General features: G+C 38.5%; 1 protein-coding gene and 1 long non-coding RNA gene across 2 annotated transcripts in view; one reads left to right on the top strand and one right to left on the bottom strand.

Moving 5' to 3' along the window:
• DIPK1A (divergent protein kinase domain 1A) overlaps positions 1 to 27,394 on the bottom strand; it is a 113,486-nt gene that overhangs the window by 49,819 nt on the left and 36,273 nt on the right. The gene's annotated exons all lie outside the window — the stretch shown is intronic.
• LOC118722578 lies at positions 23,259 to 23,862 on the top strand. The gene is made up of 2 exons (XR_004989048.2): positions 23,259 to 23,408; positions 23,607 to 23,862. It is a non-coding gene; the product is annotated as an uncharacterized LOC118722578 (long non-coding RNA).

Genomic DNA, 27,394 nt, shown 5'->3' with positions numbered 1-27,394 from the left:
TTAATATGTTTGTTTGGTTGGCCCATGAAGGGATCACTTGCTCTATGGGTCAATTCTTAGCCTAGGAGAGATTCTAAGGGCAAGTGAATTCTAGCACATAAACTAGAGTGCAGACAATGGGTCAGTGTTGGAAAGGCAGGCAAAACTGTGCCTTGAACTGGACCAGATGAAGAACTAAATAGAAGAACTGGATTTCAGGGGACATTAAGCATCAGAGCCTGGGGGTGGGAAGATTTTGCCATACTAGCTGGAGCGTAAGAAGAGGTAAAAGGGGTGGGGGATGTGGTGGCAGAGAGAAAAACATTGATGGAACACAGGCTTGGGGAAATAGCTACCCATAACATAGTCCAGGCAGATTTGAGCTATCCTTGGGGACTCTCTGAACGAGTTGGGAAAGGGTTTGGAGGAAGCCAGAGTTTCCACAATTGAGGGGCTAATGCATGGCCAGAGAAATTTTACTTGCTGCTGTTATAGACATTTCATTATTTTATAAATAACAGGTTGCTTTGTCCTATGTTGCATAAGAAAAATGAGATACTATTTCAGCCCACAGGAATTTACAGTTGTGTTCAGAAAGCAATTGTGTTTTGTTTTTCAAGTGCTATAGAAACACACTTAAGATGGAAAAATTGCGAAAGATTCCCAGAACAGGAAGGAATGAAAGTAGAATGCAAATACTAGAATATCAGACCAAGCTTAGAGGTATTTACCAAAAAAAGTGTCTATAAAAAAAACTTGAAGTAAAATATCGTGGCATATGCAGGCTTACTAATTACAGAGGAGAGTTTGGTGGTAGAGAGTAAAAAGAGGAAACAGACAATTTGCTACACTCTGGGTGCCCTTGAGCATGGTGGGAGAATGGACCCAGGAACGAGACTTCGATGAGAGTGGCTGTGGGGCGAAGTCTCAGGTAGGATGTTTCAGGAGTAAAAACAGAGCCTGGAAAAGATCAATTCCTCAGGGCAAGAACTGGATCCAGGCTGAAACCGGTTTGGCTCAGTGGATAGAGCATCAGCCTGTGGACCAAAAGGTCCCAGGTTCGATTCCGGTCAAGGGCATGTACCTGGGTTGCGAGTACATCCCCAGTAGGGGGTGTGCAAGAGGCAGCTGATCGATATTTCTCTCTCATCGATGTTTCTAGCTCTCTATCCCTCTCTCTTCCTCTCTGTAAAAAAAAAATAAAAAAATCAATAAAATATATTAAAAACAACAACAACAACAAAAAAAACTGGACCCAAGTGATGGTTGACTGAGTAAGGGGAATCGTCTGGAAAGATTTCCTCAGTTGGGAGTAGCACAGATAATTCTCCAAGAAATTCTCAAGCAACAGGTGAATTGTTAATGGTCCCCAGTTGTTAATATACATGAGGCTCAAAAAACACACACCCAGAAGACAAAAAACAAACAAACAAACAAACAAACAAAACAACAGCTCAACCTTAGTCACCGTGTATTGCTCACTGTTGGCAGGCAGGACATTTTAATACACATTGGAATTGTCCCAAACTGGCAAGGGAGTAGATTTCTGGCTTTTCTCTTCAGAAAGCTGTGGAGGGGTGATCAGATGGGCTATTAATTGCTAGAGGTGAGGCCTGTTAGGGGTGGGAGTGGTTAAAAGTTTGATTTTGCCCCTACTTTCAAGTGTGGAACCAGGGTAATCATTAGAAAGTACACACAAGTCATCTACAAGAGGTACCGGCTAGAGACCCAGAGTTCTGTCCTCAGCCATTGGCTCTCCAATCGCCTGAAAACCCACCACATTTGAAGTCATCAGAATGTGGTCTTACTGTTCTCCTCCAGCTGGAGGACAGTGCAGAAAGGTGTTAAGACCTTTCATTTGTCTTATGATCTGCTTCCAAAATGTAAGAATATTGAAATTAAAAAGGTTAATGCTTTAAATGTTCCCTTTTATATTGTTTTAGCTAACACTATACTTTGAATAATATTTGTATTCTTTCATTTCACTGTTTTAATAAAATCCTAATTGTTTTTGGCTCACTTTTGTTTCACTATTTTGTAAGCCTTTTTTTTTTTTCTTAGTAATAGCAATTTCATCCATTTTTCCTTTCCTTTAGTTTTTTCATTGAAAACAATAGATGTTCATTTAAAAAAATGAAAAATATAAGATTTAAAAAACCATATAGTTTCATAGTATTCACTTAATTTGTTTACTTAGTATTTCCTTTCCGTCTTTTTTTCCCCCTGAGAAGTTATTCTTTAAAAAAAAACAAAAAACCACTGCACTGTAATCTTATTTAACTGAACTTCTAAATCTTGTGGTAAACAGTGCTTAAGAATAGGATTTTCCTAATGAATTTTTGTGCCCAATTACACAATTTTATTCCAGAGGAATAACAACTCATAAGAAAATTATGTGCTTTTAAGTTTAATCCCCAGATGCCACATGTACACATTTCCGTTCCTGCAGATCCACCAGTCTCCTCAGTTCCATCGGTGTGGTTTGCTGGAATGAGGGTTCTCCCAAGAAGCCGTGATGGCCTCCTGGGGAACGGTATTCCGCAGGAAGTGTCCTAGGTCCTCCATACACAGGTTCCCCCAGCTATGCAAGAGCAGAGTACTCCTGTGACCTTTCATAAGCCAAAATGTCACTAAGCAAAGAAGCAGTTCATCCACCGAAGGGCACATCTTGTTAACAGATGCCCAAAATAAACCGAGATAAAACACAGATGGTCACAGACACAGTTCAGAGATATGGCGGCTTGATGGTGAGATGCTGAGTGTAGTTTCCAGGGAAGGAGCTGATCTGTTTTCCTTTGCAAAACAAACCGGTGGGGATTATGATCAGTTTGTACGGCGTCAGTAGATTAATCTAGAAGAAATTAATGTTAACAAAATAGAAGCTTCCAATCCATGAACATTATACCCCCCACTGGCCTGGTTGTCCCCAACTGCCCCCACTGCTGGCTTGGATGCCCCAATTGCCCCCCCCCCCCCAACTGCTCTCCCTGTCAGCCTGGTCACCCTACACAGCCTGCTGTTCAGTCATTTGTTTATCCCTCACTAATTCCCCTGTTGGTCTGGTCGCCCCACACAGCCTGCTGTTCAGTCCTTATTTTTAAAAAAAATATATTTTATTGATTTTTTTTTACAGAGAGGAAGAGAGAGGGATAGAGAGTTAGAAACATCGATGAGAAAGAAACATTGATCAGCTGCCTCCTGCACACTCCCTACTGGATATGTGCCTGCGCAACCAAGGTACATGCCCTTGACCGGAATTGCACCCAGGACCTTTCAGTCCTCAGGCCGACGCTCTGTCCACTGAGCCAAACCAGTTTGGTCATCCCTCACTAACCCCCCTGCCAGCCTGGTCATAGACAGCCATCTTGTGAAGGTCAATTTGCATATGACATCTTTATTATCATATATAGGATTATATTTATTTTCAAATACAAAACCAATCTTGCATTCCTTGATATAAAGCCCACTTGATCATGCTGTATTAATCCTTTTATATGTTGCTGGATTCAATTTGCTAATATATATATTTCAAATATATATATTTTTTATTTCGAGAGGAAGGGAGAGGGAGAGATAGAAACATCAATGAGAGAGAATCATAATCAGCTGCCTCCTGCACAATCAGGGATCGAACCTGTAACCCAGGCATATGCTATGACTCCCTGTGACCTCCTGGTTCCTAGGTCAACGCTCAACCATGAACCACTGCAGCCAGACACTAATATTTTGCTAAAAAGCTTTATGCCTATGCTCACAATAAATATTTTTAATTTTAATGTTTTGTAATGTCTTACTATATTTTGGTAACAGGATTATACTGGCTCATAAAAATTAATTAAGAAGTGTTTCTTCCTTTTGAACATTTTTATACTTCCTTTCATAAATGTTTGACAGAATTTACCAGTGATAATCTCTGGACCTGGAGTTTTCTTTTTGAGAATGTTTTTATTACAAATATCAAATCTTTTTTGATTTTAGAGAGAGGAAGGGAAAAGAGTAGAGATAGGAACATTGATGAGAAAAACATCAATCACTGCTCCTGCACACCCTACCAGGGATCGAGCCCACAAAAATCTCCTGAACTATTGACCTCTTGGGTCATAGGTTGACGTTTAACCACTGAGCCACACCAGCCAGGCCAAATTCAATTTCTTCGACATATGTAAGACTATTCAGATTTTTAAATTTTATTCTGTCTGAGTTTTGGGACATTGCATTTTTCCAAGAATTTTTCTATTTCACTAAGTTGTCAACATTATTGGTGTTAAGTTCTTAGAATTTTTTTATTATGCTTTTAAAGTTTATTGATCTATAATGATACTCCCTCTTTCATTTTTTTAAAAATATGGCTCATCTGTGAATTCATGTTGACGATACATTTTTAAAAAATATTTTTTAATTGATTTTTTTTATAGAGAGGAAGAGAGAGGAATAGAGAGCCAGAAACATCGATGAGAGAGAATCATCAATCAGCTGCCTCCTGCACACCTCCCACCAAGATACATGCCCTTGACCGGATCGAACCCGACGCTCTATCCACTTAGCCAAACCAGTTTTGGCCTCCCTCTTTCATTTCCAATATTTGTAATTTGTGTTTTCCTAGGGGCTTTTTAATTTCATTGATCTCTTGAAATAATCTGTTCTGGCTCTACTAATTTTCTCTGCTGTCTGTTTTTCTACTTAACTGATATATACCATTTTCTTCCTTCTTGGATTTACCTTGCTTATATTTTTCAGCTTCTGGAAACTTTTTCTCCTTTCTAATATAAACAATTAAAGCTATAAATTTCCTTCTACACAAAGCTTTCACTGCATCTCAAAATACTGACATGTTTGTTTTTCGTTATCATTCAGTTGCAAATATTTTCCAATGTCCCTTGTGATTTTCTTTTTTATTTATTTTATTTTATTTTATTGATTTTTTACAGAGAGAAAGGGAGATAGAGAGTTAGAAACATCGAAGAGAGAGAGTCATCGATCAGCTGCCTCCTGCACACCCCCCCCCCCCCACTGGGGATATGCCCGCAACCAAGGATATGCCCTTGACCGGAATCGAACCCGGGACCCTTGAGTCCGCAGGCCAACACTCTATCCACTGAGCCAAACTGGTTTCGGCGTGATTTTCTTTTGATCCATGGATTATTAAAAATATATGGCTTAATTTCAAAATCTTCATGAATTTTCCAGATACCTTTTTATTATTAATTTATAATTTAATTGTGATAAGAACACCTCTTCTTGATTTCAATCTTTTGACACTTATTAAGACTTGTTTCATGGCCCTGTATATGATCTATCTCCGTAAAAATTCCAGAGTACCTGAAAAGATTCTGTATTCTGTAATTGTTGGGTTCTATAAATAATAATTATGTCAAGGTGGTTCAGATCTATATCTATAGATTTTGACCTATTTATTCTATTAATTACTCTGAAAGGAATATGAAAATCTCCAATTATGATTGTGAATGTCCTTTTTTCCTTTAGTTTTGTCTTATTCTTCATGTCTTTTGAAGCTACATTATTAGGCACATACAGATTTGTAATTATGTCTTTTGATATATTGAATCTTTATCATTCTAAAATGGGCCTATTCATTTCTGGCAATACTTCCTGTTTTAAAGTATATTTTGTCCATTATGAAAATATCAATCCTAACTAATAATTCATGTCTGCGTGGTATATCTTTTCATCATTTTCCATTCTTTTACTTTTAACTTTAATGTCTTTGTTTTAAAAAATGCTTGCCTGGCCTTGCCAGAGTGGCTCAGTTGAGTGTTGTCCTGTGCACCCAAAAGGTTGCTGGTTCAATTTTTGATCAGGGCACCTGCCGGGGTTTTGGGCTTCATCCCCTGTTGGAGGCAGGCAGCAGGCAGCCGATCAATGTTTTTGTATTCTCCCTTCCTCTCTCTCTGATAACCAATTAAAAATCTTCTTCTTCTTTTTTTTTTTTTTTTAAAGTACACCAGCAGACATCTTATAATTGGGTCATAATTTTTATCCAGTTTCACAATCTATTCCTTTTAACTGATGTGTTTAGTGTAACATTTATATTTGATTTGGTTGGATTAGATTTGCCATTTTGCTATTTGTTTTCTATTTATCTCATTTTTTTGTTTTTGTTTTTTTTTGCTTGTTTCCTTGGGGTTAACTGAAAAAAAAATGTTTTGGTATTTTATTTGTATTTCTACAATGACTTTTTATTTATTTATTTTAAAAAATACCTTTCTACTGATTTCAGAGAGGAAGGGAAAGGGCAGAGAGATAGAAACATTAATGATGAGATTGAATAATTGATCAGCTGCCTCCTCCACACTTCACACTGAGGATTGAGCTCACAACCCAGGCATGTGCCCTGACAGCGAACTGAACCGTGACCACCTGGTTTATAGACTGACACTCAACCACTGAGCCAGGCTGGTCAGGCTCTCCAATGACTTTTTTAAAAACAGCTTTACTAAAATACAATTCACATGCCATACAATTTACCCACTTGTTTGGAAAAACAATTCAATGATTTTTTAAAGTTTATTTTTGTTTCAGAGAGAAAGGGAGAGAGAGAGAGAGAGAGAGGTAAAAACATCAATGATGAGAAACATCAGCTGCCTCCTGCCTGCCCCCTCGTGGGCACAGAGCCCACAACGCAGGCATGTACCCTGACTGGGAATTGAACCGTGACCTCCTGGTTCATGGGTCAATGCTCGCAACAGGCAGGCTATGTATCTTTTTGTAAGGCTGTATGTTTTCATTTCCCTTAGGTATATACTTAAGAGTGGGACTGCTGGGTCATATGTATGAACTCTATGTTAAGCTTGCTGGAGAACTGCCAAATCTTTTTCCAAAATAGCCACCCCAATTTACATTCCCACCAGCGATGTATGAGAGTTCCTCACATCCTGGGCAACACCTGTTACTGACCATCTTTTTTATTATAGCCATCTTAATGGGTGTAAACTGGTATCTTACTGTGGTCTTTTGGTTGAACTCTGAATTTTCTTTTACTGGTTGCTTAAGAGATTAAGACATGTACACTTAACACTACTTGGAGTTAATATTGTATTACTAAACATTAAACACTGACACCTTGTAAAAGCATAGTTCTATTCATCCCAATCATTAGTTCTGTTGGTATAAACTCCAAAATACAGTACTATAATATTTGCTTTAACCACTAATATTTCTTTTAAAGAAATTAAGAGAATAAAATAAATAATATAGTCTTTTATTTTTCCACATTTTAACCACTTCTATTGACCCTCATTCATTTTTGAAGATATAAGTCACCACCTACTATCATTTCTTTTCAGCCTGAAAAACTTCTTTTAGCATTCCTTATAGTACAGGTCTGCTGAAAATAAGCTGTAATTTTGTATTATTGGTTCCTTGTGTGAAAAGTGTTCTCTTTCAAGATCTTGCAGCCAAGATTTTAACACTGTGACTAAAATGTACCTGATGTGGTTATCTCTGTAATTTATTCTTCTTGCGGTTTACTGTGTTTCTTGGATCTGTAAATTTATATTTTTGCCAATTTACTGTTGTTTCTCAATATTTTTGGCCTCATTTTCTCTTTCCTCTCCTTTAGAGACAGCAATTACATGTATATTAGACCACCTGCTACTATTGAAGAAGTCTCTGAGACTGTCTAGTTTTCATGAATCTTTTTTCTTTCTTGCTCTTCAATTTGAATATATTCTCTTGGTCTGTCTTTAAATTAATGACTTTCCCTGACATCCAAATTTGCTATTAAGCCCATCCAGTTTATTTTTCATTTCAAAATTTTTTTATTTTATTTTATTAAAAAATATATATATATTTTATTGATTTTTTACAGAGAGGAAGAGACAGGGATAGAGAGCTAGAAACAACGATGAGAGAGAAACATCGACCAGCTGCCTCCTGCTGGGGATGTGCCCACAACCAGCGTACATGCCCTTGACCGGAATCGAACCTGGGACCTTTCAGTCCGCAGGCCGATGCTCTATCCACTGAACCAAACCGGTTTGGTTCATTTCAAAATTTAAAAAAAAGAATAAATGTAGTAAGATCATCTAGAAATCTTTTGTAAGGAATTAGGCAGATTATGATTAAGACCAATAAATAAAGTATTAGCTTTGGGAATAGAAAGGAGATGGTTCTAAGTCCTGGACTCTGGATATGCAAGGAGCACAGACCAGGATATATTGTGAAAGAAACAGTAGTGATAGTCACTGGCCAGGAAATATAGGAAGTGGACCGGTGTACAGTAAAAGGAGGTAAGTCTGGTTTTGGCTATGATAAATCTGAGATGGCGATAGGACTTAAAGTGGTGAAGTCCACGAGGCAGTTGAATATTTAGGCTTGAAGACCAGCAAATAAGTAGTAGTTGAAATTATGAATATGGGTAAAGTCAACTAGTGTAAGTAAATAGAGTAATAAAAATAAACAATAATGAGTCCTGGGAACCACATGAGCATATAAGTGTTGAACAGAAAGTGGTACCCACACACAAAAAAACTAAGAAATAGAAAAATAGGAAGAGAACCAAGGTAGCATCATCATATAAGCTAACAGAGACAAAACAAGATTATAGATTTAAACCCAATCAGATTAATAATAACATAAAATATGAATGAACAAAATGTTCCTGTTAAAAAAGAGCAACAGCCTGTTGAAAGACAAAAATTTTTAGACTAGACGAAAACAAAACAAAATCCAATCATGTGCTATTCATTAAAATCATATGTAATTTAAGAATACAAAAAAGGTTAAAAGTAAAAGAATTGTAATGTTATAATAAGCAAATACAAAGTGAAAGAATGATGGTGTTGCTATGCCTGGTACTATCTCTGATAATATAGCTATACAGTACCAGCCAAAATACATTTCAAGGAACATTTCCGAATGATAAAATGTGAGACCATCATGAAGAAAGAGCATTTTTCATTAATATGCTCCGAACTATGTAATCTTAAGATGCATAAAGCAAAAATAACACCACTACAAGGAGAAAGAGACAGAGTCACAATAATTGTGGAAGATTTTAACACCACTCCCAATAAATACAGAGATCACTATGTATTTATTGACACAATAAGTAGACAAAACATCAGTAAAATTGGAAGAGATTTGAATAACATGAAAACATGATTAGGAAACTTGATCTAATATAGAACACTCACCTCACACTGCTAAATATGCTATTTTCAAGCACACATGAAATTGTTTTGTTGTTGTTTTTAGTGCTGAAATATAGAGAAAGTCTCAACAAAATTCAAAGGGGTTAAATCATACAGATAAACAGCTAAAGCATTAACAGGGAAATCTATAGCCTTAAAAGCATAGGTCAGAAAAGAAGTTTGAAAACTACTGAATTACAAGGTCTGAAGGCACCTCACCAAAGATATAAAAATGGCAAATACTGGTAAGTGCATGAATATCGATAGGTGCTCACATCCTATGCCATTAGGGAATAGCAAATCAGAGTTAGAGATCACTATGCATTTATTAGAATGATTAAAATTCAAAACACTAACAATACCAAATACTGGTGAGGATATGGAGCTGGTGGGAATGCAAAATGGTACAGCCACTTTGGAAAACAATTTGGCAATTTCTTATAAAGTGAAACATGCTTTTACTATACAACCCAACAAATGTGCTTCTTGGTTTTTACCCAAATGAATTTAAAACTTACGTCCACATAAAACCCGAAAATTTGCTCTCGCCAAAACCGGTTTGGCTCAGTGGTAGAGCGTCGGTCTGCAGACTGAAAGGTCCCAGGTTCGATTCCGGTCAAGGGCATGTACCTTGGTTGCGAGCACATCCCTGGTAGGGGGTGTTCAGGAGGCAACTGGTCGATTTTTCTCTCTCATCGATGTTTCTAGCTGTCTATCTCTCTCCCTTCCTCTCTGTGAAAAATCAATAAAATATATTTAAAAAAGAAAAGAAAAGAAATTTGCTCTCAAATGATGAAAAGCCATGGAGAAACCTAAATAAATATCATTAAGTGAAAGAAGCCAATCTGAAAAGGCTACATGCTACATTATTTCAACTATATGATATTCTAGAAAAAGGCAAAACTATGGAAAGAGTAAAAAAAAACAGTGGGTGTCAAGGGTGGGGGGTATGAATAGGTGGAGCACAGAGGATTTTTAGGGCAGTAAAATTTCTTCCTTTATTTTTTAAAATATATTTTATTTATTTCAGAGCGAAAGGGACAGGGAGAGAAAGATAGAAACATCAATGATGAGAAAGAATCATTGATTGGCTGCCTCCTGCATGCCCCCCACTGGGGACCAAGCCCACAACCAGGGCATGTGCCCTGACCAGGAATCAAACTGTGTCCTAGATCATAGGTCAATGCTCAACCACTAAGTCATGCCAGCCAACTACTTTATATGATACTATAATGGTGGAGATCTATATATCTACATCTACATTTATCTACACACACACACACACACACAGACACACACACACACACACACACACACACACACACACAAACCTATAGAATGTACTACAATACCAAGAATGAACCTTATAGTAAACTGGACTTTGGAGGATTCTGATGTGTCAATGTAAGTTCATCAGTTGTAACAAATGCACCACTGTAGTATAGGATGTGGGTAGCACCAACCAGATCTGAAATACCGTGGCTGACATGTACACATAAGGAACTGTTTGACATTGAAATTGGGACTCAAAAGAACTGTTGGCCCAGAAAGGAACTCACTACAGACTGATTCATTTGCCTCTCAGCATAACCATTATGGCTTGTCTCAGTTTCGGTTCTTTTTTTTTTGCACAATTCGAGATATATGTATTTGTGTAATATTAATAATAATACTTAATATTGATAGTAACAAATTTATTAACCTAGAAAATTATTAAAAGAACATCCCTAGTAGAGAAAATAAAATTTTAAAACTTGCAGGTTTGTTAATTATATTTGCTAGGGAAAACACCTCAATTCCTCTAAACTTTTAACTTAGAAACCTTATAAATAGAGTTTATTGTTATCTGTGTACTTTCAGAGATTGCTGTTAGAATAATCATTCCTTGTGAATGTAAACTTCCTGGTGTTTATTAGCCTGGATTTGTGTTACTTGAAGTAATTTACTTCTTGCAAAATGAAAAGTGCAGCAAATTTACTTCAAAATCTACCATATTGTGTATATAAAAGTCTATCATTTTGTGGTTGTATAATAGTAAAATGAAATTAAATAATTGTTTCATAAGTGTAATGCCATTTTTTTTGTTTGTTCATTTATTTTTATTTTTTATTTTTATTGATTATGGTCTCACATAATTGTCCTTATTCCCCCATTCCCACCCCAAGCCTCTCCCTAGATATGCCCCCCCCCCCACTTGTCCATTGCCACTGACTAGGCCCATATGTATGCACACAAGTCCTTTGGTTGATCTCTTCCCCCTTACCTTCATCCTCCCTTACTTTCCCATCTGAAGTTTAAGAGTCTGATCGCTGGTTCTCTTTGGGTCTGTTTGTGTTGTTCATTATTTCCTCTAGATGTGTGAGATCATGTGATCCAAGAAATACCCTTGTAAGAATCTAAACTGCAACAAGCCATAATGGTTATGCTGAGAGGCAAATGAATCAGTCTGTAGTGAGTTCCTTTCTGGGCCAGTTCTTTTGCATCAGTTTTGGTTCTTACAAGGGTATTTCTTGGATCACAAGATCTCACGCATCTAGAGGAAATAATGAACAACATAAACTGATGAACAAAAACAGACCCAGAGAAAGAGAATCTGCGATCAGACTCTCAAACCTCAGAGGGAAAGTAGGGGAAGATGGGGATAAGAGGAAGAGATCAACCAAAGGACTTATGTGCATGCATATGGACCTAGCCAGTGGCCATGGACAACAGGGAGATGGGGGCATATGTGGGGAGGGGTTTGGGATGGGAATGGAGGGATGAGGACAATTATGTATACCACAATCAATAAAATTAAAAAAAAATGTGGGTAGCAGGCAAGGCTCTATGTATATAGGGTATATGGGAACTCTCTGTACTTTCTGCTCAACTTTGCTGAGAATCTAAAAGATTCTAAAAATCTATTTTTGCTCTAAAAAATAAAGTCTATTTTTTTTAAAACCAAAGAGCTAAACAACATCCAATAAGTTATAAAAAGAACAGCAAAACAAATAAACAAAATGGGGAGGGGGGGGAAACCAACAGAGAAGGAAAGCAATAATAAAGACAGAAACTAATGGAGTAGACCATCATCAACAAAATGAAAACTTATTCCTTAGAAAAAAAGAAACTTTATTCCTAAAAAGAAAAAAGTTCCAAGAAGAAATAGAAAATATAAATAGTTTCTAGACCTAGAAACTAAGGAAGGAAAACGTGTCAAGAAAGCAGGCACGGTCAACAGTATCAAATGTCATATCTATAAAAAGCAAAGTACAACAGCCCAGTGCCCATCAGTGGATAAAAAAGCTGTGGTACATTTACCCAATGTGGTAGGTTTTGCAGCTGTAATAAATAAGGATCTGTTACCTTTTGTGACAACACAGATGGGCCTGGAGAATATTATGGTGAGTGAAATAAGCCAGTCAGAGAAGACAAGTATCACATGATAGCATTTATATGTGAGTTCTAATGAACAAAATAAACTGACGAACAGGTCCAGAGGCATGGATGCATGGAACAGACTGGACAGGTCTCAGAGGGGAAGGGGATATGGAGATGGGAAAATATTAATCAAAGAGCTTATTTACATGTATGCATAGCCTGTGGACACAGATAATAGTGTGCTGAAGGCCTGGGGTTGGGGCAGGGGTTGGGTGAGGGGGGTATAAAAGGGGGTAAAATGGGGAACATCTGTAATACTGCCAACAATTGTATATACATATACACATTTTTTAAAATAAGAAAGATTGAAAACTGCCTGATGAATGTGGCAATAAGGAGATCACTGATAAATTTCACAAGAACCGTTTAAGTGGAATTGTATAAAGCAGAAAAAGTTTCTAAATGGGGGAAAAATCCTGGACAAGTTAACATTACAATGATATTACACATCTGCAAGAAGCTAGATTTTATTTTTTTACCTTTGCACAGTGTCTCCCACATAGATGCTGAAAACAGTATTTGTTGACTTAGTTCAGCTGGATGGAAAAGAAAGGACCACATATAGAGGGCAAATGCTTAAAAGTATTGAAAAGTATTTATTTATTTATATATTTAAAATATATATTTTATTGATTTTATACAGAGAGGAATTGAGAGGGATAGAGAGTTAGAAACATCAATGAGAGAGAAACATCGACCAGCTGCCTCTTGCACAACCCCCACTGGGGATGTGCCTGCAACCAAGGTACATGCCCTTGACTGGAATCGAACCCAGGACCTTTTAATCTGCAGGCAATGCTCTATCCACTGAGCCAAACCAGTTTCAGCTGAAAAGTATTTATTGAATTAAAAAGTTTTAAGATTTCTAAACAAATACATGGCACGGCAAAGTCTAAAACAACAAAACTGGGAAGATATTTAATACTACATACATATATCAGAAGTTTTCAATATATGTAAACATACATATGACTTACACCATTCAGATTCATTTCCAGAGTCAGCGTATACTGGAGAAGGTTCCTCACCTTCCTCTTTTCATTTCATTTTGGCTCACCTCCCACTCTCAAAACATCTTGGAACATAGAGGGTATGGAAACAACGGAACATGAGCTATTTCTGAGAGCATTTAGAATGAAATAGCTCAGCATTCCCTTTCTTTTTCAGCAAACCATGTACTGTACCACAAAATTAAACAGACATCCCTAGGGATATGTATTTGCCAAGAGTGTTTCTGGCAAAAATAAAATCTGGCCCTTCTCCAGACTTCTATACATGGACAATAGTGGCTGTTCTACAGATGGAGATTGATCGCTGGCTGGCTGGTCTGTGGTTACTTAGTCATGTCAAAATGAGGAGTATTAGGCTCAGATCATTTTCATGTCCGAGGACTTCTGACAGCAAATGTACTCTGCCTGACTTCTCACATTCTGCATTAATGAGAGCAATCACCGAAGAGATAGTTACAATTCTAGTCCTAGTTCCTTATTTTACAGATAAGCAAACCAAAGCCCAGAGGAAGTAGGTCATTGGTCTGAAATCACACGACTAGTTGGTGCCAGTATCAAATATAGGTCTCATGACTCCTGGTTCAATGATTTTTTTTTTAACTTCTCTACTGAGCAGTACTATAATACTTTCATAAATAATATTAAAAACACTATGTTGCTTATATCTTAAACTCTTATTATATAATCCAGTTCAAAAACTTTAAAGGCATAAGCTCTTTGTCAATCCATATTTTGCTAGAAGTGTCAAGATACTTTTATTCTGTAACTCTGTACATACTAGTTTTTAAAAGGACTGTGTATTTTGAGTTCCAGAATCATACAAGTAAAATGAGGTTAGGGTTGGATTAAAAGCTATTGAAACAAAATTATGTCTGTTTCTTTAAAAAAAAATTCTGTATCATTAGACTGGGTGAGATTCTTTAAAACTATGGCCTAATATGTTTAAAAGTGGCAGGGCACTGGAGTTGGGCTCATAAGACCAGGAATTGAATCTTAGCTATTACTGACTAGCTGTGTGACTTAAGCCTGTTTTCTCTTTACCTATAAAACAAGCAGGTTGGATCAGCATAACTAAATCCCATCACTTACTACATAATTCTAGATAATGAAGGATAAGATCTTTATTATATTCTATCCTATCTAATAAAAGAGTAATATGCAAATTAACAGTCACTCCGCAACAAAATGGTGGCACCCATAGTCACAAGATGGCGGCGCCCAGTCCTCTCAGCCCTGCCAGAGTCCCCCAGTCTCAGGGAGGGCTACTGCTGAGAGCTGGCAGAGTAAGCAGCCTGGAGGAATGCTGCCCAGAGGCCCTCCTGACCCTTTATTAAAAAAACAAAAGCAAATTCACTCCCCACATAGTGATCCCACACACACAAACCTGCAGCCTGGGATCTCAGCCTGGGAGGGGCACGCACCCCCACGGCACAATCCCCTATCAGCAGCGGCAGCCTGGGGTCTCAACCACTGAGTCACACCAGCATATGGAGGAATCTTAAATGTTGCTTTTAAAATATATATATATGTTTTATTGATTTTTTTTAGAGAGAGGAAGGGAAAGGGATAGAAAGCTAGAAACATCTATGAGAGAGAAACATCTATCAGCTGCCTCCTGCACACTCCCCATTGGATATGTGGCCTCAACAAAGGTACATGCCCTTGACTGGAATTAAACCTGGGACCCTTAAGTCTGCAGGCCGACGCTCCATCCACGGAGCCAAACCAGTTAGGGTTGTCCAATATGTTAAAGAAAAAATCCTATCTAATAAAGAGGGAATATGCAGGGGAGGGCATTTGGGGGTGACTGGGCTGTTGGGGGTGGGGCAGTTGTGGATGATCAGGCTGGCAGGGGGCAGTTAGGTGTCGATCAGGCTGGCAGGGGAGTGGTTAGGGGGTGATCAGGCTGGCAGGTGGAAGTGGTTAGCACATGTGTCAAACACAAGGCCCGCAGGCCAAATCTGTCCCGCCAGGCCTTGCAATGTGGCCCGCACCGCGCTGTCATCACTGCACTCCGCTGCGTTTCCATCACAATGACAGTTTATGACTGTTCAGTAAACCATTCGGCCCGCGATTTAGGCTGGATTTTAGATTTTGGCCCCTTCTCTGATTGAGTTCGACACCCCTAGGTTAGGGGCAATCAGGCAGGCAGGTGAGCATTTGGGAGACAGTAGTCTCAGATTGTGAAAGGGATGTCCGACTGCCTAAACAGGGATCCCAGATTGGAGATGGTACAGGTTGGGTTGAGGGACATCCCCCCTAGTGCATGAATTTCATGCATCAGGCCTCTAGTTACCTTATAACTTACCCAATAATAGAGCAAAGACATAAACACATCATTCTACAATATATTTGATTAACTGAACAGGTTAAAACATAGGAATTATCATCTCTACTATAAAAAAATAAAAATAAAAAAAAGGAGCAACCCTAACAAGTTTGGCTCAGTGGATAGAGTATAGGCCTATGAACTGAAGGGTCCTGGGTTCAATTCAGTCAAGGGCACCTGCCCAGGTTGCAGGCTCAATCTCCAGTAGGGGGCTTGCAGGAGGCAGCCAATTAATGATTCTCTCTCATCATTGATGTTTTTATCTCTCCCTCTCCCTTCCTCTCTGAAATCAAAATATAAAATAAAAATAAAAATTTTAAGCAGTATATTTGGTTCTATATAGTCAGAAGAACACTATTGTCAGAAAATTGTAGCACACAGTTGAAGTGACAGTGGTTTAGATCACATCTTTCTGCATTCTAAAGAATATGGAGGAATCTTATAGGAGTAATTTTAAAAACCCAAGCAATTTGAAGTCCCCAGGGGGAACAGTAAAGGAGAACATAAAAGCAGCTCAGCATGGCTGCGTTAGTCCAGTTCTGCCAGAACCACCATAGCAAGCACCATGCATCACTGTCAGGTGTCAAGAACTTTGGTCCGTTGCTGTGTTGCATGCTGTTATGCATGGCCCTGGATGATTTAACTTGGTGTCTTTTAGTGAATTTTTATGTATATATATTTTTTTATTAAAAATCCACCCTTAGTAGAAACAACTTTAACTTTTCTTCTTAAGATCATTATTAACTCATACAGACCACTGATGTTCATTATATGCAACTCACTATAGGCTATTCTAGGAACAAACAAAAATCATATACACACTCCTTTACCCACCAACTGTCAGGAGCTTTTTTGATGACCTCTGAGTTATACTTTTAGAATTAAATTCTTACTGGTTTTTATGTCCACTTTATTATTAATATGTAACTGCATTTAGGTTCTACGTCTGTTTGCCAGCAGACATCAAATACTGAGTTCATTTTGTAAAGTGCTAGAAAAAGAGATTAAGGCATCATAAAGAGCTAATCTAATTGATGGTTGTAAAAAGAAGAGAATAAGAAAATGTGAGCTGAAACCCCTCCAAAGCTCCAGCTCATTCGTCAGACTTAAAATATTTTGCTTTATATTCCTTGAAAAAATAAATCATATTTTGCGGCTGTCTGTATCTCTAGTTTAATTTGCCTAGAGCAGTCTTGTAAAGATGGTTGGGTCAGAGAAATAAGACTATTAAGTTATCTGTTTTGTCAAATTATTGATAAAGCTAATTAACTGATGTGAGGTTTCTTCCTCTGTTACACTGGAATAATATCTGTCTTGAAAACCTCGCAATACTATTAATAGATACCATAAGGATCAAAATGAAATAGTGTAAATGAAAAGTACTATGTAAACTTTTCTATAAATGTAAGGCAATATTATTAAACTTAATTTTTAAAAAATCTTTCATATAAAGTTCAAAACTAGATATCATTAGCCTGGCCGGCGTGGCTCAGTGGCTGAGCGTTGACCTAGGAACCAGGACGTCACGGTTCAATTCCTGGTCAGGGCACATGCCCAGGTGGCTCAATCCCCAGGAGGCAGCCAATCAGTTATTCTCTGTCACTGATGTTTCTGTCTCTCTGTCTCTCTCTTTCCCTTCCTTCTTCCCTCCCTTCATTTCTGAAATCAATAAAAATATATTAAAAAGCAAACAAATAAAAAACTAGATATCATCAGAACTACATCTTTCTCTAATCACCCCAACTTTTTCACAGAACATAAACTGGTAACTAACCCATCATGAATAATTTACAAGTATTACTGTGTAGTTATTGCATGAAACACTTCTACCTAATTCTAGTAGACATGGCTTTATGCTTATGGAGATCTCAACAGAAATTCCGACCTGCTTTATTGTACTGGAAACCATATGGTGAAACAGGAAGGAAAAAAAAAAAAAAGGTCTTAAAAATGCTCTTTTAGTCTCCTTTGGTCAGGATTCAAACTCATTCTAGAAGTGAATGGCTCAACTATTACCAAAGTATTCATGCTGCTTCTCAAAAAAATCTCAACAAAGGTCAACTGAAAATAAAATAGGGAGGGAAAGAGATCTGAACCTCTAATTACAGCATATATAAAAATCAGTTCCTGGTGGGCAACGATTCTAAATGAGAAAGATAAGGCAATAAAGCATTCAGAGAAAACAAAATATCTTCATCAGTGACTTCAGAGTATCTGAAATATTTGTATCCTCTTAATATGGATATAAATTTTTTTTGATAAATTTAATTACACTAAGAACCTCTGTTCATCAAGAAACAACATTATGCCGAAACCGGTTTGGCTCAGTGGATAGAGCGTTGCCTGCAGACTGAGAGGTCCCGGGTTCGATTCCGGTCAAGGGCATGTATCTTGGTTGCGGGCACATCCCCAGTAGGGGGTGTGCAAGAGGCAGCTGATCAATGATTCTCTCTCATCGATGTTTCTAACTCTCTATCACTCTCTCTTCCTCTCTGTAAAAAATCAATAAAAAATATATTTTTTTAAAAAAACATTAACAGAGTAAAATAGCCTGAAAAAAGTGGAAGAAGCTATAACAATATCTCTGAAAAATGACATACAGTGATAAAATTGATCATAGGGATGATCAAGAAGAAAATATAGAACACATATTAGAAATGTAAATAAAAGGCCTGAACTCTGTGACTTCCCAAAAGAGGCAACCTGAATGATGAGTAAATCTGAAAAGATGTCTAACTTCATTAGTCATCAGGGAAATGCAAATGAAAACCACAATGTGATATCACTTTACAACCAGACTTAAATGAAAAAGATATACAATATCAAGACGGAGCATCTGGAACTCTCATACATTTCGGGTGGTATAAACAGGTACAATTTTTAGAAAACTAGCAATTGCAGTTCAACACAAAAGGTCACTGCCACCAATCCAATACCAACTGGAGTCCCCTATCTGGGGTGCAGTAAAAAGAGAAACTACTCAAGTAAAACAGTTTGCAAACCAGGGTAATACAGCCTCCGGAGAAAAACCAAAAAAATGCACCCCCAAACACAAAGCTGGCTTATATAGAGTAAGCTCCTGCCCTGGCCACTAACTGTCAATTTTAACGAGGACTCCAAGTTTGCAGTTTGATTAGTCCTAATTGCATTGTCCTGATTGGTTGTTATGGAGCCACTATAATTGGTACATAAAGATGCAAATGAGGATATAGTTTCTTATTGGATGGGTATGGTTTCAGTGCCATGGGTCAAAATATTGGAGTTTCTTTGATAAGTATTTTAAATTTTTAATTGGTTTTAGAGAGAAAGAGAGTAAGGGAGAGAGAGAAACACTGGGTTGTTGTTGCACTTATTTATGCATTCATTGGTTGATGCCTTTTCTTTTTTAATCCTCACCCAAGGATATGGTGGGGGTGTTTTCTTTTAATTGATTTCAGAAAGGAGAGAGAGAGAGAGAGAGAAAAAGAGAGAGAGAGAGAGAGAGAGAGAGAGAGAGAGAGAGAGAGAGAGAGAGCGAGAAACAGAGAGAGAAACATAGATGTAAGAGAAACATATAGTACCCTGACAGGGATGGAACCCAAAATCTACCTATGTATGTGCCTTGATGGGAAATAGGACCTGAAAACTTTTGGTGCATAGGACAATGCTCCAACCAATTGAGCCACCTGGCCAGAGCCCTTGGGTGACATGTTTATGTTTTTTTTTCCTTCCTATTTTTAAAAAATATATCTTTATTGATTTCAGAGAAAAAGGGAGAGGAAGAGAAAATTAAACATCAACAATGAGAGAGGACCATTAATCAGTGCCTCCTGCACACCCCCTCCTGGGAATTGAGCCCACAATCTGGGCATGTGCAATGACTGGGAATCAAACCATGACCTCCTGGATCACAGGTCAATGCTCAACCATTAAGCCACTCTGGCTGGGCCCTTAAGTGATTCTTTTATGTGGTCTTGCCCCAAAGTTGGCCTATGGAGATGACACTAGAACCCTGAGCTGTCCAAGGTCTAGGAGCTTCTTTGAAAAGATTGGGCTCAGACTGGGAATGCAGTACAGGGGCTTAGCAGCTCTGTCTGTGGCTTTTCCCTGATGTGAAATGAGCATGAGAGGCCTCTATAAACAATGGTTGCTAGACAGTGGTTATGAAATTGGCCCCATTAACCACAGGAGTCCTTCTTAGCAGATACTTTTCCTATTCAGGGTCAACAGGTTCTATTTCTTGATCATATATGTACTTTTCTTTATTATTTAATACTTAAATAAAAAATGAAGAAGCAGTACTTTTTTCTTACTATTTAAGGTTAAGGGTCTGGCCTTTCACATAAAAAAAAAATCAACCCACCTTAAATAAACACCAAAATAAGCTATAAAGGCTAATAATGAAGCTGATTTTAAGTTAATGGCAGATTAACCTTTAGCAAATGCACAGCTTCACAGAATTAGAGATCTAGTAATAGTCTAATGGTAGGATTTGCTCTTTTCTGATTTAAAAAAATTAAAATTAGAAAAAAATGATTTTCTCCCCCTTCCCCTATTATTGTTGTTATTATGAACAAAGTAAACTACATAATTTCATCTAATCCTAATAACTGTTATTATTTTCATGATTTTACAGTTAAGATTTAGGTTGCGCATGTTGTCTAAAGGCAGACGGCTCATAGGTGGTAGAACCAGGATTTGATCCTGGTGTGTCCAACTCGTAAGCTCATACTCTTAACCACCATTTCATATTGCCTCATGGCTATAGTGGGACTTCACAGCCTGGGGTGATGGTAATCTCCTTTGGCTTTTGCCTAATCACCTTAGAAGGCTATATCTGAACAGAACACCCCCCACTCCTCTCACTCCCTCACACCCACACCTTTTTTACAAAGACTCATAGAAGGACTGGACCCTTAATGAGTGAAAGCAGGACATTAACAAATAAAGACTGAAAACTCATGCCATGTGTCAGCCTACAATAAAAATGCTAGTGGGTAAGTGGATTCATGTATCGCTTAATAAAGCCAATTGGAGTTTAAAAAAAAAAAGTAGCTGTCAGTTTTTGTCAAAGATCCATTTCAGAGTTAAAAATTATACCTTGGACTGAGGACAATTCCATCCTCCTTCTTCATTCATAAGGAATTTCAAAGTTTATTTCTGAACCATTCAACAAGAAGGTCATTAGAACTTAAATGCCATCCTTTATAGTAGTGAGAAAACATATTTGCTTATAATATAGAGTTGCATACTTAATGAGTATGTTAGAGTTTTTCATAAAAGTCATATAAAAATATTAACCAGGCATAATCCCCAATTCCATCCCCCACCACCAGTAGGTAAAGTGGCCTCCTGGTGGTGCTGTAATCCTCACAGCATCCCTATGGATGCAGCCCACTGCACGAATCTAAGCTACACCCAGCAGTTTGGATGGAGGGCATCCCACCTAGACAAATATTTACTAGTTGCCTCTTAAAAGGATTTCTAGTTACAGGAGAAAAAAATTCACATGTGACTTTTCAGTGAATATAGATAGTAACCACTTCTATCTCCATTGTGTTATTCTATCTGGGCCCTTTCATCAAATAAAAATGTAAACTGTTTTCATATTCAAAGTTCTACAAAAATATTAGAAGAATCTGTTTCTTTCGTTTACATAAATGTGCTCCTACTTACTTATTGAAAGTGAAGAAGTAATTCCGTGTAACTTAATCGTTTGTTTGTTAAAGCACGTATTTATCATCATGTACAATAATGAAAATTTCTATATTCAAGATGACAAATTTTAAAATAACTGATACATGAGTTTTTAAAGAAACCCCTATGTAATGGATATTTTTTGTTTGTTTGTTTTAATCCTCACCTGAAGACATGCTCAGAGAAAGGAAGGGAGGGAGGAGGAGAGGGAAAGAAACACATCAAGATGTGACAGAAACATTAATCAGTTGGCCTCCGTACATGTCCCAATCAGGGATTGAACCCAAGAACCAGGTATGTAACCTGATTGGGAATGTAACTGGCAACCTTTGGTACACAGGATGGCATTCAACCAACTGAGCTACTCTGGCCGAGATGTAATGGATATGTAAACAGCTCTCAATAAGAAATAATACACTGATTCCTCCAAGGTAATCTTAAACAGAAACCAAAACAGACAATCCATTTGAATGAAGAAATTGTTCATTTCACTGATTTGACCTCAAAAAGTGCTTAAAATAGGCAAAAGTCCAACATAGAAAGCCATAGTATATTTTTTGAAAGTCATTAAAAAATTTATCATTTGTAGTCCTGGCCAGAGTGGCTCAGTTGGTTGAGTATCTTCCCATGTACTGAGAGGTCCCCGGGTTTGATTCCTGCTCAGGACACATTCCAGGTTGTGGGCTCAGTCCCCAGGAGGGGGCCTGTAGGAGGCAGCTGATCATTATTTCTCTCTCATGTTGACGTTTCTCTCTCTTTCCCTTTCTATAAAATCAATAAGAACATATTTTAAAAAATCTATAATCTGTGGATATTATTGCATTTCATGAGGGAGTTAAAGCATTCCTCTTTTAATGTGAAAATGCTGTTATTAGGGAGAAAAGAAAAAACTGTCCTATCAATCATCATCATCTCACGGGTAAATGAACAAAATTAGGTTAAGAAAAACAACAATGCCTGATACCAGTCAAATCACATGCTTGAAATCTCATGCTAAAGTATACATAGTACTCATCTTAAAAATCATAAACATGAGAAGTCTTTCCCCTTTGCTTTAAATTCAAAACCACTTCAATAAAAATACTTGCTACATAAGACCTTATAACCCAGGACTATCATGTATATGGTTAATTTCTATAACCTTTGGGGAGGGAAGTCCATATAACATAATGACATTTACATTTACTTGGTAGATCTAGCTATGGGGCATTTTTATATTAATCTGATTTAATGGGATCTATTTTAGGTTAATTAATCCTCAGAGATACAAATCCCTTAATAAATCAATGTGCAGTATTTTTAACTATTAACCAAACATTTATAAATCATGTTAAGCAATGCATTAGCAAGACCAAAATACCTCATTTTCTGCTTGTTTGCATCTTTCAAACCTTAACTCTCTGCTTCCCCAATCTTCCCAAATGTACCCTTCTTCCACATTCCACTCCTCTATCAACAAGAAAATGGTCAGACATAATTTTCATATATCAAGTGACTGAAATTCCTTTACACTATAACTAATTCCACAAGTACTTGTATATTAAGCTGGCAAACTTAATAGTGAAATGGAAGATTTAATTCTTTACTTATGGCAGGGACATCATCAAGCATATAAGAGATTAGAGGTCAGTAGAAATAGGAAGTCTGATATCATGCATTCTGTAAAGGCAAACCTGATGCAGTCCTTTTATGGTTGTGTTTTTATGTAGTAACTTAGCTGTTAAGATTGCTGGTGGACTTGGTTAGCCAAGAGGAAGCTTTTAACAGTTCTCTGCCTAACAAGAGGTGTCAGATCTCAGATTAAGATATGACAGCTTCAAGAATGTTAGAATGCCCTTGCCAGTTTGGCTCTGTGGATAGAGCATCGGCCTTCAGACCAAAGGGTCTTAGGTTCAACATGAGTGCAGGAGGAAACTAATTGATGTGTTTCTCTCACATTGATGTTTCTCTCTGTCTTTCCCTCTATCTTCCACTCTCCTTAAAAAGCAATGGAAAAATAACCTCAGATGAGAATTAACAAACAAACAAAAAATGTTAGAGTGAACACCATTTCAGAGTGTAGTTCAGTCATTAAGATCCTTGGAGTGTGGTATGGAAGATCCTAAATTGCAAAGATTAGCTGTTGCCAGCTTCCAACCTGAGTCAATGAATGAATTAACCCAATCTGTATATCATGAATGCCAAAATGCTGTATCTGGTTAAGTAGGGGGAGAAAGGCATTTGCTTTATTTGCCTTGTTTACTCACCATGCCCTGTACTGTCTGTAATCATGAAGATAGAATAAATTATAGCATTTAGCCCTGGCTGAGTAGCACAGTTGGTTAGAGTATGGTCTGGATTTGCCTAGGTTACAGGTTAGATTTCCAGTCAAGGCAACATACAAGTATCAACCAAGGAATACATAAACAAGTGGAACAACAAATCAATGTTTCTCTCTCTAAAAAAAACAACAACAAAACCAATAAATTTAAAAAAATTGTTTAAAAATTTTTTTTAATTAAAAAGAAAAAGAAAAAAAGAAGATACACTAGAGAGCTAGCTGTTGCTCTTGTGGTCTCTCTTCCTCTCTCCACCTCCCTCTGTTCTCTCCCTCCCTTCTTCTCTCCCCCTCTCCCAACTGGACAACTTAGCACATTAGGCTTTTTATTATATAGGATTATGTAGGATTCCTTCAAAGCATAACTCAGGAGGTCAGACAGCCACAATCATCCTGACAAGTTTATCAATATTTACATACAAAGTATATTTAAAGATGATCCCAGATGAAGTATTGCAACCATAATCTCAAGTAATTGTTCAGTTTAGCATAGTGAATTCCTACAAGGTGCTAAAGCAAGTGAGAAATCATCCCAAAGTAAAAAGTGATGGTTCATCATCTTTTACAATTGAGAAGAAAACACCTAGGAGGAAAAAACTCTTTAAATTGATGTCTACGTTCACAGCCTACCTTGACAAATCCAGAATGCTCAATTTCCTGGTTTGAGAAGTCTATTTTCTTTCTTTCTTTTTAAAATAAAATTTTAAAACTGATTTCAGAGAGGAAGGGAAGAGATAGGAACATCAATGATGAGAGAGAATCATTGATCAGCTGCCTCCTGCATGCCCCACACTGGAGAGCTAGCCCACAACATAGGCATTGTTACAGGTGACCCGCAAATGACGACCACCAGTCAGCCAAATTGGAATTTAGGAGGCCTTTATTACAAACTCGAGTCCGGGCTCAGGTCTCAACTACACAGCAGCGAGCAACGAGAGCCCCGACCCACTCTAAGCATGCTCCTTTTATCCCCGTCTTAGGGATGCCTGGCAGATTATGATTGGCTAAAAGTTTTAACAAAGAAACGTCAGTTATAAGTTATAGAAAAATTCCACTAGTACAGTAACATTTAGTTTATACAACACCTGGGGTGGGGGTTTATTTTCAGCTTAAGCAGTCTCTGTTTCACCTGGTTTGGTCTGTTTGTCCTGCCTTGCGGCTACTGGAAATAGAACGTGCCTGCCTGAGGGTTGAGCCTTGCAACAGAACTATTTTATGACTAACAGTTATGCTACATTCTTTGTTGTGGGTCTGGTTGCTCGTTCCTTCCCTGGCCTGGAGTCCTGCCTCGACAGGGTCTTGCTAGCTATCTGGAGCCCCGCCTCTACCGGGTCTTGCTGGCCACAACATTCCCTACTGGTCTTATCGGGGAATCAAATCGTTGATTCTGGCTGTTCCCACTCCTCCTCCCGGATCGGCTGATACTGGGTATTAGGACCATGAGCTTTACTGCCCGAATTCTATCCTGTATGAAGGCTGTTAGGCTGCAGAGGAGGCAGGGTCCAATGAGTAACATGAGTAAGAGTAGGGCGAGGGGCCCTGCTATAGCTGTTATTAAGGTCGTTAACCAGGGGGACCAGGAAAATAAGTTTTCGCACCAATTTCCTTCTTGTCTTCTCCGTTCCTCTCTTTCTTGTAGGAGCTTTTGTAACTGGCTCAAGCTCTCTCTTATAACTCCTGAGTGGTTAGTATAAAAACAGCAGGTCTCTTGCCGGGACCGGTTTGGCTCGGTGGATAGAGCGTCGGCTTGGGGACTGAAGGGACCCGGGTTCGATTCCGGTCAAGGGCATGTACCTTGGTTGCGGGCATATCCCCAGTGGGGGGTGTGCAGGAGGCAGCTGATTGATGACTCTCTCTCATTGATGTTTCTAACTCTCTATCTCTCTCCCTTCCTCTCTGTACAAAAATCAATAAAATATATTTATTATAAAAACAAACAAACAAAACAGCAGGTCTCCCCTAGAGCCAGGCAAAGTCCTCCTTGCTTTAAGAATAAGAGATCTAACCCTCTTCTATTTTGTAAAATAACCTCAGCTAAGGAAGTCAGGGAAGTTTCTAGTTTTCCTATAGTATTCTCAAGGGTGCTAAGGTCTAGGTCTATCTGCTTACTAAGCTCTTGGTAGCTCTGGTGCCCTGTGATGAAGGCGGCCAATCCTCCCGCAGTAGATCCAGCAATTCCAAGCCCAACGAGAAGGGGAACTAACACTGGGGCTCTTTTTGGTCTTCGTGGTTCTAATCTTAAACGTTCACGCCCTCCTTCTCCAGGGTAGTAATAAACCTGGGGAAGTAGATGAGTTAAAATGCAGATACCTGGGTCTTCTTTATCCTGGAGGGCGAGTGGGAAGGCACAAGGTGTTATTCCATTACTACATGCCCACCATGTACCTTCGGGGGCGATGAGATACCTGATGAGAGATTCTTCACCCTCCTGGGGTAACTCTATTGTCACTGGAGCAGGAGGACGAGTAGGGGGAGGCCTGTAAGTGATAGTTGGCCGGGAAAAGGTAGGTTCCCTCTCCCTGTAAATCTCCTAGAGTCAGCTTTGGATGCTGTCCCCACTGACAGAGCCCTGGGGGAGTACTGTCTACCGAGTAGTTCCTTATGTCGGTACTCTCTTCCCCTAGGGAGAGATTTGCCCCGATGCCTGTATAGTAAGGGGGCTCAGGGTTTAGGCAGAGCCAACAATCTTTAGTCATTTCTGGGGAAGATTTGTTTAGAAACTGGAACATGGAATCCAGCATGTCTAGTACCCCCGGTCGGGGAGCCCCGGTGGGTTGGATAACACTGGGGGTGCTCCCTAATGGGACACTGGGGGTGCGTGCCCTGACCAGGAATGGAACTTGGACCTCCTGTTTCATAGGCCCACACTCAACCACTGAGGAGTCTATTTTCAAGGTGACTATCAAGGTCATTACTTCTTAATTCTTTGAAATCTGTTAAGCCATGTGACAAAAATAACATTAAAAATATACTCAATAATCTATAAGTTCATTAGCAAACAACTCAATTAGGTCCCCTCTCAGTTTTGAAGAGCAAAAAACTGGAAAGTAGTTTAATTGCAAAAGAAACTGTTATCCAGTCATTTCCCGAGATGGTGTTACGTAGTCATTCACTATTTTAACACAGACACCAATATTTTCAACTGCCCTTTGTGCGGCCCCTGGTGGGTTTTACCTCCAGGAGCCTCTGTAAGATTTGAGATGGATGTGCGATATGCCTTTCTTCTGTAACAGTGGGAGAAGGGCAGCTGGGGAAGAGAAGGTGGGAGAGCAGGCCCTGTGGCACATTCTCAGGCTGAACAACCTGAAGAAAAGTCCATGGGGTATTTAAAGACCTACAATTGGCTCCCTTAAACTACCCAGGCCCCCCACTTGTTGAAAAGGGTACCCAGTTGAAAGGTAAAAGTGAATGTGCATCTGCAGCCCACAGCATGAGCATCACTGCGGGGACTATATGGAAGTGAACAACACCTACTTTTGGATGAGGAAACGTGAAATAGAAAAATGACAAG

The sequence above is a fragment of the Pipistrellus kuhlii genome, unplaced genomic scaffold, assembly GCF_014108245.1.
Source record: "Pipistrellus kuhlii isolate mPipKuh1 unplaced genomic scaffold, mPipKuh1.p scaffold_m20_p_2, whole genome shotgun sequence".
Taxonomy (NCBI): Eukaryota; Metazoa; Chordata; class Mammalia; order Chiroptera; family Vespertilionidae; genus Pipistrellus; species Pipistrellus kuhlii.
This window is presented reverse-complemented; position numbering and strand designations above follow the sequence as displayed.